The sequence below is a fragment of the Dipodomys ordii genome, unplaced genomic scaffold, assembly GCF_000151885.1.
Source record: "Dipodomys ordii isolate 6190 unplaced genomic scaffold, Dord_2.0 Scaffold19, whole genome shotgun sequence".
NCBI classification, from domain to species: Eukaryota; Metazoa; Chordata; class Mammalia; order Rodentia; family Heteromyidae; genus Dipodomys; species Dipodomys ordii.
In genome coordinates, this window is record NW_012267235.1 from 3,123,559 (window position 1) to 3,138,943 (window position 15,385).

A 15,385-nucleotide genomic window follows, 5' to 3' on the forward strand; every position below is an offset into this window, starting at 1 on the left:
TATGCAGCCATTAGAAATGACAAAATAATGGCATTTTCAGGGAAATGGATGGAGCTAGAAGGAATCATGTTGAGCGAGGTAAGCCAAGAGCAAAGAGACAAACAGTACATGGTCTCCCTGAAAAGTGGATGTTAAATCCAAAATGTTAAGTGATAAGACAAAATTAACAGGACTTAAGAAACAAAGAACTTCCACTCATCTGGTCGAACCACTACTAAATATCCTCATGCTTCTGATCACATGTATGGTGTATATGTGTACACCGTTATATGTTATAGACCATGATAGACAATTTGCTCCAGGAAAGTTAGAATGAACTTGTGACTTTAAATAAGCTTCATTATTCCACAATACTGTGAAATTTGGGAAATTATGTAATCACTTAATCATAATTAAAAAAAAAAAGAACCTTGGGGAAGGTAGGGAGGGAAGGGATAGTAGGGGGAAAACAATGGAGGGGGTAACAATGCTCAATAGGAAGTGTACTCACTACCTTACTCATGTAACTGTAACCCTCCGTATAGTATCTTTACAATAAAAAAAAATAACCTGTTTTGAAGATAGCCAACAAATAATAAAATTCACACAAAAGAGATGAGTTATAACAAACGTACAGTGTTGGAGCCACCTACACAATCATAATATAGAACTTTCTTTTAAATCACCACCAAGATGTTTCTTCTTATCTTTTCAAGTTGATTTCCTTCCTCTGCCAGTGGATCTGGTAACAACTGCTCTGGAATTTCATGTGTTATCAAATAATAAATATGATGAATGTCTCTGCTGCTTTTGGAATATATCCATGTCAAAATATATTAACTATTCATTCTGTTATGTTTATGCAGTGTGCTAATCTATTTTAATTGGGATTTTAGTTCATTTACATTTAATGTAGTTATTGTTATAATTGGATTTAAGATCATGCTATAATTTTTAATTTGTCTCATCTGCTCTTTACTTTTTGCATTAATCAAAAAATACCTCCCATTGTTTCAATTTACTTCCACTATCGTATTATTAGCTATCTGTCCTAGATTTTTTTTTAATGTTTTTTTTTCTCCGAATTTTTATTTATTTATTGTTAGTCGTGGGGCTTGAAATCAGGGCCTGGGCACTGTCCTGAGCTTTTTTGCTCAACATTAGTGCTCTACTACTTTGAGCCACAACTCCACTTTTGGTTTTCTCATAGTCAATTAGGAGTCTCTTAGATTTTCCTGCCTGGGCTGGCTTTGAGCCACAATCTTCAAATCTCAGCCTACTGAGAACTAGGATTATAAGTGTGAGCCACCAGTATGTGGCCTTCTTCTTTTTTTTTTGTGACTGCTTCAGGATCTGCAACATATATACTTATCAAATCTATTTTAAATTAGTATTGTACAAGTTCACATCTGGTATAAAAACTATAAAATAAATGCATTTCCCTTTAATGTCATCTGTGCTATGGTCATCATATGTTTTTGCTTAAGAAATGCTATAAGCCCAGAAAATATTCTGATTACTGATATTTTAAGTAATCTATTAACTTTTAATTTATGATGTTTACATTTACAGAAATGTAGCCAGGTGCCAGTGGCTCACGCCTGTAATCTTAGCTACTCAAGAGGCTGAGATCTGAGGAATGTGGTTCAAAGCTAGCTCGGGCAGGAAAGGCTGTGAAGTTCTTATCTCCCATAAGTCACTAGAAATCCAGAAATGGTGCTGTGGCTCAAGTGGCAGAGTGCTAGACTTGAGCTGAAGAGCTGAGGGACAGTGCTTAGGCCCAGAGTTCAAGCCCTATGACCGACAAAAAAAAAAAAAAAAAGAAAGAAAGAAAGAAAAGAAAAAGATTTACAGAAATGTTATAATACATAATAGGGGGATTTCTTGTCTTTTGTTCAATTGCTCCGATTCAGAAATTAATGATCAAACATTTCAGTTAATCTACATAGTTTACTCATGTTTTTCCAGTAACATTTTTGTTCTAAAAATGTGAATCTGTTAAAACTTTATCCACAGATTTACCACTTCTGGCACTCCTCATTCCTTTTGATTTAAGTTCCTATTTAATACCATTTTCTTTCTGAGACTGCCATTAACATTACTTAATAGTGAAGGTTTGATGGCAATAATTTCAGCTTTTGGTTCTTGCTTTTCTGAAAAGCTTTTGTTATATCCTAACTTTTGATTGTCTCACTAAATCACCAATTCTAGGTTGACAGCTGATGAGTTTTTTTCTTTCACTGCTTCAAAGGTACATCTCGGTTCTTTTTTGGTTTGCATAGGTCAGCTGTTATACTCTTACATGTCTTTTTCTTTTCTTGCTGGTCCCGAAGCTTGAGTTCAAAGCCTGGATGCTGTCCCTGAGACTCTGTGCTGAAGGCTGGCACTCTACCACTTGAGGCAGAGAGCCATTTCTGGCTTTTTCTGAGTAGTTTATTAGAGATAAGAGTCTTATGGACCTTCCAGCCCACGCTGGCTTTGAATTGCAATCCTCACATCTCAGCCTCCTGAGTAGCTAGGATTACAGGTGTGAGCCACCAGCACCTGGCTGTCTCATTATTCTTCAGTAATTTGGGACATTATGTGTCTTCTGCTTCAGTTTTACTAAACTTCTAAAACCTGTGGGTTTACATCTTCCAGCAAATGTGGGAAATTTTCAGTTATTATCTTGTTTTCTTTTTAAGTTCATCCTGGCTCCACACATTCTCTTCTTCTTGGTCCCCAATTACACCTTTATTTGGCCATTTTCTATTACCCTACATGTTATTGATGCTCCATTCATTTATTCTAGCTTTAAAAAAAAACTTTATGCTTCATTTTGTACAATTTAAATTTCCACAATTTCCAATCTACCTAGAAATGTAATAGGGTCATAGTCTTTATCTTATTTCTGTTATGATCATACTCACACTTTTTATATGTTCTTTGAACATAACAGAATATAAAATATAATATTTCAATGTCCTTATCTGCTAATTCTAACATCTCACTTCTGGTTTTATTTCCTTTGATTGATTTTCATCTATATTAAAGGTTATATTTCTTCTTCTTCTTCTCAAGTTTGTTACTTTTTTCTTCTCTCCTTTCTAGCAGTGAATATTTTATCAATGACTACTGGATTTTGCTTAGGAATTTATATAGTATTGTGTTTTCTTATGAGGTATAGTTAAGTTATTTGGAACCAGCTCATTCTTTTAAGTCTTGCTTCTAAATGTTCTCAGAACAGGTCTAACACATGCTTTAATCTAAAACCAGTTCAAGGGTAAAATTCTTATGTCCACCAATCCATGTAGTATAAATTGAGAGTTTTTGCTCAATATGGGCTGCTGAAAACACAAACTATTTCCAGCTCTTTATGAATTCAAGGGATTGTTCGATCTACTCCTTTTCCTAGTCTTGGGTAGTTTCTGCCTTGGTATGTGCATGTACCAGTCAATACTCAACTACAGATTCTAGGGGAAGCCGCTGCAGAGAGCTGGAGCTTTCTCTGCACAGCTCAATCTTCTCTTATACTCTGCTTTGCAAATTCTCACTGCCACAGCCTCCAAAGAACCTGATTTCTGGTGTCAGTAACACTGCTAAACTCTGGGGTTTTACCACCCTACACTGTGCACTGTTTCCTAGTAACTGCCTGTAGGCAATAATCTGGTATTATGAATTTTAAAGTAATGATTACACCTCTACTGGTCTTTCAATCATGCTAAAAACAATGCACCTTACTTTCTTCCTACTAGGAATCTGAATCTAATTGTGTTGACTGCTGAATATCTTAAGATTCTGATACATCAGAACAATAGTGTGTATCTGGTTGCTGTTACTCCCCTGATATTGAATTATATTTTTTTCAAATATTGTTAATGAAAAAAGTTGCATACAAAGAAAGAGTATCTCGATTTTGCATTGTATCAGCATTTTGTCTATCTTGTATAATATGTATCTTTGCACATGTTCTCTCCTGGAGGGAGGTAGGAAGAAGGAGTTCTGGGAATTTTAAAGTGAAATGCAGAGGGCAATTTACAATTGGATACAATTCAAAACTTTCTCAGCTATAAATTGAAAATATTCTGGTTGTCAGAGTTATCATTAAGTGTTTGAATAATTCCTTCTAAAATGAGTTCAGGCTAAAGTTCATGTAATCATTAAAAGTCTAATGATTACACCTCTACTGGTCTTTCAATCATGCTAAACACTTCTTGTGGAAGTGCTGTGTTTGATGTAAGCCCAGAAACATACTACTGAGCTTATGGATTTCACCATGTTCTCAAGCAGATGCTAAGATACTGAAATACTAAGAATCACCACTGTACAACATCCTCAACAAGAAACTGGAACTGCTATATACGTTTTACTGACTCGTATAAAACAACTCCAAAGTTGTGTGTGTGTGCATGTGTGTGTGTGTGTGTGTGTTTAAACTGTATGCTACTTTTCAGCTATGTAGTAAACAAACAGTTAATGCAATATTGATGAGAGAACTGGAATACAGAATAGTCTGGAAGCAGATCATTACCTGGTCTGTTTGGCATATAATATGTTGGACATCTAATATGGCAAATAATATGTTTGGCATATAATAAATGTGTATTTTATTACATTAAGAAAAGGATAAATTATTAAATGCGATTCCCTTTGAAAAAGTAGTCATTTAAAAATCAGTAAAATCAGCTGGGTGCCAGTGGTTCACACCTGTAATCCTAGCTACTCAGGAGGTTGAGATCTGAGGAAAGTCCGTGAGATGCTTTTTTTGGGGGGAGGGCGGGGGGGTCCTGTCGTGGGGCCTGAACTCTGGGCCTGGGTGCTGTCCCTCAGCTCTTCAGCTCAAGGCTAGCACTCTACCACTTGAGCCATAATGCCACTTCCAGCTTTTTTCTTTTTGCTTATGTGGTGCTGAGGAATTGAACCCAGGGCCTCATGCATGCAAGGCAAGCGCTCTACCACTGAGCCACCTTCCCAGCCCCCGTGAGACTCTTATCTTCAATAAACCACTAGAAGACCGGAAGTGGCATTGTGGCTCAAGCCATGGAGAGCTCGCCTTGAGCTGGAGAGCTGAGGGACAGCGCTTAGGCCCAGAGTTCAAGCCCCACGACCGACAAAAAAAAAAAAAATCAGTAAAATCAGAGTGTCAAATCATTTATAAAAAATATTCAAGATATTGAAAACATATAAATGTTTTGCCCCTTAAATGGATAGACTATCTCAGGAAAGACTTACAAGACAAAACCATACAAAGAATGTTTGGACAGATATCTCTGGAAGCTAAAAATTTGTAAGATTAAAAAAATCCATAATTAAAGATAAATTTCAAGGTTATTTCTGTAACACACTTAATAGGTATGGTATTGATATTTGTACACTTTCTACATATATTTTTTGGGGGGGAGGTCAGTCGTGGGGCTTGAACTCTGGGCCTGAGGGCTGTCCCTCACCTCTTCAGGCTCAAGATGAGCTGCTCTACCACTTGAACCACAGTGCCACTTCCAGTTTTCTGATGGTTAATTGGAGATAAAGAGTCTCACAGACTTTCCTACCCAGGCTGGCTTTGAACCGCGGTCCTCAGATTTCAACCTCCTGAGTAGCTAGGATTACAGGCATGAGCCATCAGCGCCTGGCTTCTCTACATATACATTTTAAGATACAAATTCTAATGAAATGGAAAGGTACATGAAATTGTTGTTCATAGTAAAAATATACCTAGCTTATCAAGACAAAACAATGTCCTACTAGTTAGTATCTAGAACTACAAAAAATAAAATGCCATAAAAATATTTGCCATTTGTAAGAATAGCAAAAATTTAATGGAAGGTTAACATCTTTTTCATGCCAGTCATACTGAAGTAACTAGTTCTAAGTTTTCTCCTTACACAACCACACAATTGGAATATGAGGCAACTATCTTCAGCATCAATGAGCAAGGAGCATAAAGCAACTCAAGAAGGGAAACCTGAAGTAAGCATTCCTATCTTCTAGTGGGTACAATTTCCCAACCACAGGAAGTGAGCTGTATTAAAGTACTGTGGTCCTGCTCAGGGAGCTTATCCAAATTTAACGTATTGAAAGTTCCTGGAATCAGTGCGGCAGAGAAAAGAGGAGGAAGCTGTATGGAAAATAGCCCCGCAGCTCATGTATAGTCTTCAGCAAGATCCTAATTGAAGCTTTGAGTGCACGTGTTTGGAATGATCCTAATTCAGTTTGAGAACATAACAGAACTAAAAGTGGTCAAGGAAACCTGGAATATGTTGAAATTCTGGAGATACCATTAATACCTCTTAACCCTAGACAGCAATCTGAGTCCCGATGTCATGTTAAGAACGAAGAGCAACATGCCTATTCTAATCTAATCCCAACAAAGAAGTAAACCAAATCCTAACAAGACCAACAGGGAGACAAAGATTGAGTACTTGGGGCTTTTCTCAGATCTCTCCTAACAAATAATCAAATCAGGACCCCTTAAATTCTCATTGAACCATACTAATTGAACTTCCTATAAAAAGCAAAACTCAAGATTCTTCAAGAGTTCAGAATCTCTGTAATGTCTGCTAATAATGATTAGCATACAACAAAAATACTAGAAAAATGTAACCTGTAATAGGAAAAGGGAAAAAAATATAAGCAGTAAATAGAAATTAATAGGAAGGGGAACTGTGAGAATAGCAAAGACCTTAAAATAAGTGCTAAAAAACACATTTAAATAAAATAAAACACATATTTTAATGAATAAACTTTAGAGAATCACTACAGAGAAGGGTAATTCATGAAAAAAATCAAATAGGAATAATACAACTGAAAAATTCAGTAACTGAAATAAAAATTCATTAAATGAGTTTAACAGCAGACTGATGAACGCAGAAGAACTGGTAAACTTTAAGAGATAGCAGAAGTAACAAAACATACCAAGAGCAAAATAATTTCTACACATCAAAAGATACTGGTACAACTGAATCAAAGCATATAAACACATTCAGATTCAGAGTATTGAAAATTTTTATATAATATGTAATACCTGAACTCACAATCTCTGTTGTTTTCTAAATTCTATCAATTAAAAGTGAGCTTATTTTACTGGGTGCTGGTGTCTCATGTATATAATGCTAGCTACTCACGAGGCAGAGATCTGAGCATGAGAATTCAAATCTAGCCCAGGAAGGAAAGTCTGTGAGACTCTTCCCTCAACTAACTGCCAAAACCTGGAACTGAAGCTATGGCTCAAGTAGTAGAATGTTAGCCTTGAATACAAAAGCACAAGGATAGTGTCCAGGTCCTGAGTTCAAGCTCTGGACATAAGCACACACATACAAGCACACGCACCTGGAGAATATAAAGAAAGAAACTTTCTTTTTAAAGTATAGTAGGGCTGGGAATGTGGCTTAATGGTAGAGTGCTTGCCTAGCATGCATGAAGCCCTGGGTTCGATTCCTCAGTACCACATACACAGAAAAAGCTGCAAGTTGCGCTGTGCCTCAAGTGGTACAGTGCTAGCCTTGAGCAAAAGAAGCTCAGGGACAGTGCCCAGGCCCTGAGTTCAAGCCCCAGGACTGGCAAAAAAAATAAAGTATAATATGATATCACAGGGTACTAAATAATATGCAAAAACCATTTCTGTAAAGCAATAGAGGACATAATATTTAGATATTAAAAGAATTGAAAAATCCTACTCAACTCAGAAAAGAACACACTTAATTTTTTTTTAAAAAAGCAGTTTCTCTTCATTAACAGTAATTTTCTGAAAGAAATTTTACTTCTATACTTTGTCAGACCTAACAGTTAAGGAGTTCCCAAAACTGTCCACACCCCAGATGAACTAGTACATGACAATGATGACTGCTTCTAGGACAACAGTTATTCTAGGAAACATTATTTATAAATGAAATATATAGTGTATCAGCTATATGATCAAATAAGCAGTGTTATGTTTCCTTGGTCTTTATTTTTTTATTAAGATAGATGAGCTTTTCTGTATGCCTACAGAACAGAAACTTGATTTCCTGCAAATTTGCAAGCTTATTTTTTGTATTTTTTTAAAACAGTACAAAAGGCCTTTAAAATATTTTCCCCCCCTAGGGAAATTACTTTAGGGGAAAAAAAGTTCAAAAAAAAAAGCTAAAAAACACCCTAAACCATGGAAGTTAACTATTAATTACTTTTATTATATAAAAAGATTTTTTTAAGTAGTAAATAAAAAATTATCTTTGGGCAATCCCATTTAATTAGGAAAAAGTGACATGAAGGGTTTTGAAAAGGTAGGAAGCCAGAACACCTCATTTTAATTGCATCAGAATCTATGTCACTGTATGCTTGGTGACTGTCAGGCATGAAGATTAATGCCCAATTTAAAATGACAAGCAGCATATGTGAAAAAGCCAGTTTCTCCTGCCAGCAAATAGCCTAAATGTTAAGTAAATCAAAGGCTGGAAGGGATTAGTTGAAATGTCAAAAGACAACCTTTTACTTTTACCTGCTCATCCTTATAAACACATTCTTATTCCTTAGGCATGCTTTCCAACCAAATAGTTTCTATGTGAAGCAGCAAAAGGCCCAGGGCCAGCTCTGCCATCTTGTAACTGTCAAAGAGATTAGTCTTTGATCTATTTGGGAGGTCATGCCCACATTCACGTTAGTTGTATGCTCTGACAACATTCTACCTGTTGACCAATGCTTCTTTAATGCCTAATGAGACAGACATCTTACATTATGGAAGTTAACTGTGAATGTTTTTGCTAAGTTTTGACAGAAAGTAAACACTATAAATAAACTGAGCTCAAGTGTGCTTTGGAAAGTTAACATTTGGTCATCTACTATTACTTTTCAGATACATTTTTATAAGCCTTTACCAAAATAAAAAGATATACTTAATTGTACTATTTGGAAGTAGTCTAAGCTGCTTGCTTCCCATCCCTAATAAGTTAGTGTGCATGTAATTGTAGAGATATATGGAAACTTGAAGAAAGAAGGCAAAGGTTGCAATCTTTCACCAAAGGTTGCAAAATGAGGGGTGATAGCTGTCTTTTGTATGTACCTGACTACAGCTTAAAATATTGGAAAGTTATTTGCCAACATCTAAAAATGTGGCTGTTTTGCCACTGTCCTCAACTAGGTCACTTATTAAATAACTAACTCTTATAGCTGGTGGAATTTGCAACTCACTGGTTCCGATGTTTCATAAAAATTTCTGTTGGTGAGTAAATTTCAAAGTTAACTCAAAATAAAAAAGCATCCTTATTTGTGGCAGTTTCTAGACAAATAAAAATGTATCTTAACCAAAACTTAAGCTGATGTAAATAGCTCCTTTTTTTTTCATTGGTGTGGAGCTTGAACTCTGGGCCTGGGCGCTGCCCCTGAGCTCTTCAACGCAAGGCAAGTGCTCAACATTTAAGCCACAGCACCACTTAACAGCAAAGACTCTAATAAGTCAACAATGAAGTGGTACTTGTGTAAAACTGTCCAATAGACGCATAGTATGCAAGCAGAAGTTACATGATTTTGTATTTTAATTTTTACCATTCCATTCTACTATCTGAAATCTAAGTTTCTTTCCATGCCTCAGTTAATTACAAATGGTGGTAAGAGACAATGGAAACAAATTATCAACAAGTTGAAGTCACAATTTTGAGCATTATAATTTCAACTCTTTACTCCAATAGTGTTGGCTTTAAATAACTGAATTAAACAGCTCTGAAGTACCCTTTTATAAGTTTTATAAGTAGCTTCTGAAGAAATAGTGTGACTAAAATGAACTGGAACTATAAATGCATCTCTTTGCTTTACCACCACCTCACACAAAAGATAAAGGCTTTCATCCTAACTCATATAAATATGTATTTTGATTCCAGTACTAAACACCTCCTAGAAAAACCAACAATTGAATTAAAATATAGTTTTTGTGGTTATGCATAATCTTGAGGATGAAATTTAAATCTCTGAATAAGACAAGGAATGAATAATCATCTAAAATCACTGATTTAAATATTAAGAAAACTTTGCTTCAGAAAAACAAATACATTTGTCTAGCAAACACTTAAGAAGAATAGTTTTAACTCTTGCCAAGGTACAGAGTCTAAAAGTAAACATTTATAGCAAACCAAATCTGGAAGCAGAGACCATGCATTAGAGACATTTACTGCTCCGTATCATCATAGCATAAACACTCTTATCATCACATCACAGTACAAATTCCAGCGGCTGGAGTTCTAAACTCAGCATAAGGTCTTGTAACACAAAATAATTTAGCTAGATAAAAGGAATATAGCTGGTTTTATTTCATCTGGCATATTTTCAAGATTTCTGAAACACTGAGTTAACCAAACATAGTACAAAAAAAAAAAAAGGGAAAATAGTTTCTGCCAAGAGTCAAGAAGCCAGGCAGCATTAAAAAAAAATTTAAGTCATTAGAAAGAGTTTTCAATTGTTATTTTCTCTGCTATATTAGGAATTGACTAAGTAATCTTCCAAGAATAAGAAGCCAGACATAGTAACTGGAATATAAAGTATTTCACATTATAAGACACTTTTCTAATTGTTATTAGAAAAGTCTAATAAGGCTTTTTTTTTTTTGTATAGAAACTAAGACTTTTTTTTGTATAGAAACCTATTAAACTTGGTGTCATACATTGTTAAGTGTTGGGGAAAAAAACCCTGACAATTCACATTTAAGAAACAAAGCTTTGGTGGGGTGTGGGTCAGGTGTACAGTATTGTCTAGCATGTATAAGGCCAAAATGGAGAGGGAGGCAAGAAGGAAAGGGAGGGAGTGAAGAAAATAGAGAACATAAAATAGATTCTTCACCAAGTAGATATCTTCTTTTCTTCATGTATTTGACATCACTGGTTAAGCTAATTTAGTTTCTGGCTACCATCCAGAATAGTTTATTAGGTACTCAGTAATATTTAAACACTTTTTTTTTTTTTGGGTCCAGTTGTGGGGCCTGAACTCTGGGCCTGGTCGCTGTCCCTCAGCTCTTCAGCTCAAGGCTAGCACTCTACCACTTGAGCCACAGCACCACTTCCGGCTTTTTTTCTTTTTGCTTATGTGGTGCTAAGGAATCAAACCTAGGGCCTCAGGCATGCAAGGCAAGCGCTCTACCACTGAGCTACCTTCCCTGCCCCTTTAAACACTTTTGAGTAAATGCTTTGAAAATAATGATGCAAAAACACCTTAGAACTGAGAATTAAGTTTTTTATTATAAAAACAACTTGTTAAGAGTAGGAAAAAAGAAATTAAGATTTTCCTACTAAAAGAAAAATATGTATGACTTTAAGACATTCAAAAAACGTTAATATGTGGATCCTATACAAAGAGCTAAGTTTAGTCTAGTTATTTTTTTAATTTTTGTTTCTATTTTTGTTATCCTTAAGCAGTTGTATAAAGGAGCTGCAATTCAACAAAGCAGTTAATAAATACAATATATTTTGGTCAATGTCACCCTTCTGAACATTCTCACCCTGCCCTCTAAAACCCTCCACACTTTTCTTAATGTTGTAAGTTATGTATTGAATATTTTATTGTTCTCTCCCCCTTCTCTTCATTCATCAATTCCCCTTCTCCTAAAAGAGTAATGGTTAGGGTGGAAGCATGGCTCAGTGGTAGAATGCCAGTTGAGCACACAAGACACTGAATTCAAACCCCAGTACTTAAAAAAGTAATGGCTGTCCATGTTCAGATACTGGTCAGATAAACCTGCAAATGCTTAAATTAACATTTCTAAAAAAATGCAACTGGCTGGGAATGTGGCCTAGTGGTAGAGTGCTTGCCTAGCATGCATAGAAACCCTGGGTTCGATTTTTCAGTACCACATACATAGAAAAAGCCAGAAGTGGTGCTGTGGCCCAAGTGCTAGAATGCTAGCCTTGAGCAAAAGAAGCTCAGGGACAGTACCCAAGCCCTCAGTTCAAGCCCTAGGACTGGCATCAACAACAACAGAAAAAAACAAACAAACACACCACCACCAACAACAACAAATGCAACTATTTGCTCTAGCTACATTGAGGAAATGGAACTACAGAAGCATATGGTTCAAGGCCAAGGTTTTGACGAGGGAAAATCATAACACTGCCGTATAGCTTCCTGAATTTCTTCTTTCAAAAGAGGAAAACCCTGCCATACCTCACACAGTTGTTTGAATGAAAGACAATGAACACAAGGCAATAGAGCCTCGTGAACTAGAGGTAACAGGACTAAGCTCATTATTTATCTCTCATTTCTATAAACCAATGTAGGTTTTGATGGAGTCCAGGCTATTTTCATACACTCTTGCATTTGTGGGGCTTGAACCAGAGGCCTGGGTGCTGTCCCTCAGCTCTTCAGCTCAAGGCGAGTGTTCTACCGCCACTGAGTGCTCTACAACGCCCCTTCCAGCTTTCTAGTGGTTTTTTGGAAAGAAGAGTCTCACAGCCTTTCCTGCCCGGGCTAGCTTTGAACTGTGATACTCAGATCTCAGCCTCCTGAGTAGCTAGGATTATAGGCGTGAGCCACCAGCACCTGGCATAAGCATATTTAAAAAACACACACGCACACAACTATACTGGCTATATTGCCATTGCCTTTGACTACTAACCTAAAATTAAGATGTCAATATCTGGTGCTTTAAATATATTACTGAATACAGACATATTGGTTTAGGAGCCATATAAATTAGAGTTCTTTACAGAGTGGCTACATTTCCATCAAATATGGATGAAAATATGTACATTGGCAGAATATTTTTAAGAACATTGTTCAGTTTCGAAACAAATCTTTTACTAAGAAACATACAATTAATTACAAATGTTCTGAGGAATTATGGTCAATATCTGCACTTTTATATCCTTTATAATCCTTACTAGACACTTTGTAACCCACATATTATTTGTTCTTGAAAGCAGATCTCTATAAAATATGCTAGTAAGGTAGTTATGATAATCAGTTCATGATTAGTTCTGTGTTAGTCTAAACAGTTTCACTTATATTCTTTTTTTTTTTGGATCCGGTCGTGGGGCCTGAACTCTGGGTCTTGGCGCTGTCCCTCAGCTCTTCAGCTCAAGACTAGCACTCTACCACTTGAGCCACAGCACCACTTCCGGCTTTTTTCTTTTTGCTTATGTGGTGCTGAGGAATCGAACCCAGGACCTCAGGCATGCAAGGCAAGCGCTCTACCACTGAGCCACCTTCCCAGCCCTCACTTATATTCTTGTAAGATATGTCTTACAATGCTGAGACAGAGAGAGAGAGAAAAGGTTGAGGGAAGGAGAGTGAGAGAAGAGAGGGAAAAGAGGTAGCTAAAACAGAGAGAGAGAGAAAAAAAAACTTATGTAAGGAAGCAGTGTGAGGTGTAAATGGAACCACAGGCTCTTAACCTCTTAACAGAATGCACCAAGAAGACAAAACCTGGAAGAAGACAAAAACTTTTACGGCAGAGGATTGTGGATGGGAGGCAATATGATAATAAAAAGGCAGTCCAGGGGGAGGTTTTGAAAGGCAAGGTGGGAATGGTAGGCACAAAAAGTAGAAATCAAAACCAGCTGCAGTAGACTCAGACTCAGACTTCACAAGATATATCTATTATTTACAATATATATCAAATTAGAAATGTAAATATTTTATATATACAAATTATATAGTTTAATATAAAATATAAGCAAGAGAGAAGTAAAATAAGATTAAGGAAAGCATAAAAAATACATCTAAAATGTTAAAATTCAGTTTATCACCTTCACAGTTCAAATATTAATAAGGGTGTGTGTGTGTGTGTGTGTGTGTTGGTAACTGGGACTTAAAATTCAGAGCCTGGGAACTGTTCCTGAGCTTTTTTGCTTAAGGTTAGCACTCTACCACTTGAACCACAGCTTCACTACCAGCTTTTTGTGGTTAAATGGAGATGAGTCTCTTGGAATTTTCCTGCCCTGGCTGGTTTTGAATTGTTATGCTCAGATCTCAGCCTCCTAAGTAGCTAGAATCATAGGTGTGAGCTACTGGCATTCAACTAAGTATAACCAACACCTGCTGTCTAGATTTCTATTATGATACCCAATTTAGCTTTCAAACATAAGGCTTGACTTTAAATGACAGGTTTTACTTTTAAAATATTATTTTAAAAATGAACTCCAGGAAATGGAAACCAGGTTGTTTTCTTCATTGCTGTCTTTATTTATTTTCTTTTTTGTCTTGTTTGTTTCTCTGTTGTTGTGAAGTTAACGGGGTGGCACAGAAATGGAGGGACAAAGGGTAAACAAATGCAGCAATGGTACTAATTGTACATTACGTTGAAAATGAACTATACAACTATACAACAATGGGTGGAGACAAGAGGGAAAAACTGGCTGAGTGCTGGTGGCTCACGCCTGTAATCCTAGCTACTCAGGAGGCTGAGATCTGAGGATCATGGTTCAAAGCCAGCCCAGGCAGGAAAGTCCATAAGACTCTTATTGCCAATAAACCACTAGAAAACCGGAAGTGGCGCTGTGGCTCAAGTGGTAGAGCGCTTGCCTGAGCTGAAGAGTGCAGGGACAGCGCCCAAGCCCAGAGTTCAAGCCCCACAACCAACCCCACCTCCCCCCAAAAAAGAGGGAAAAACTGGGAGAGAGTAAGGGAAGGGATGACATTGTCCAAAAAGAAACAATATACTCTACCTGATTTATGTAACTGTAGCCCCCCTCTGTAATTACCCTTATAATAACACTAAAACTTCTTAATATATTTTTTTATTTTCAAAGTTAAAGGTGGTAGAAATATTAAACATTTTTTTAAGTTGCAAAACTTTGATCTCACTATGGAATCCAGATTGGCCTTAAACTTGTGATCTTTGAATGCTGGGATTATAGACATGTATTATCATGCCCAGCAAAATCATTTTTTCTCCCAGTAAGAGAGTCATGGAAGTTGAGGTCTGGATCAAGAGGTAGAGCACCAGCCTTAAGTGAAAAAGTCAGGAATGAGAGAGCAAGATTCTGAGTTCAAGCCACAGCAATGGCACACACGAAAGAGGGGGGGGGGGGAGGAAAGAGGGAAGGGACGAAGGGACAGGGAACTAATGGTGGTAATGTAGTTCAGTGTCAGAACACTGACCTGACATGTGCAAGGCCCTGGTATCAATCAACAATGTGCAGGGGCAGGGGTGGGGTTCTTGAAAAAAAAATCAGCAGTTCATTTATTTTGTAGGTTCATTTGTTCTTCAGAAAAGATGTTGGCTCATATTTTGTCACTGCCCAAGGCAGTGTAAACCTAAGCATTTTACTTAAGATTTAAACAAGATTTTAAAGTGGGAATTTCAATACTTAGAAACTGCTTTTAATAATGCATTTGGCAAAAATTTATCTTAAAAACAATAAGCTGGGGGCCGGGGGAGGATGGGAAGGGATGGGAAGGGGAAACAAAGGAGGAGGCTACAATGCTTGATAAGAAATGTACTCATTATCTTGCCCATGTAATTGTAACCCCT

The 15,385-nt window shown here is 36.7% G+C and overlaps 1 protein-coding gene across 1 annotated transcript in view; it reads right to left on the bottom strand.

Annotated features, from left to right (window-relative positions):
• Brip1 (BRCA1 interacting protein C-terminal helicase 1) overlaps positions 1–15,385 on the bottom strand; it is a 112,547-nt gene that overhangs the window by 14,169 nt on the left and 82,993 nt on the right.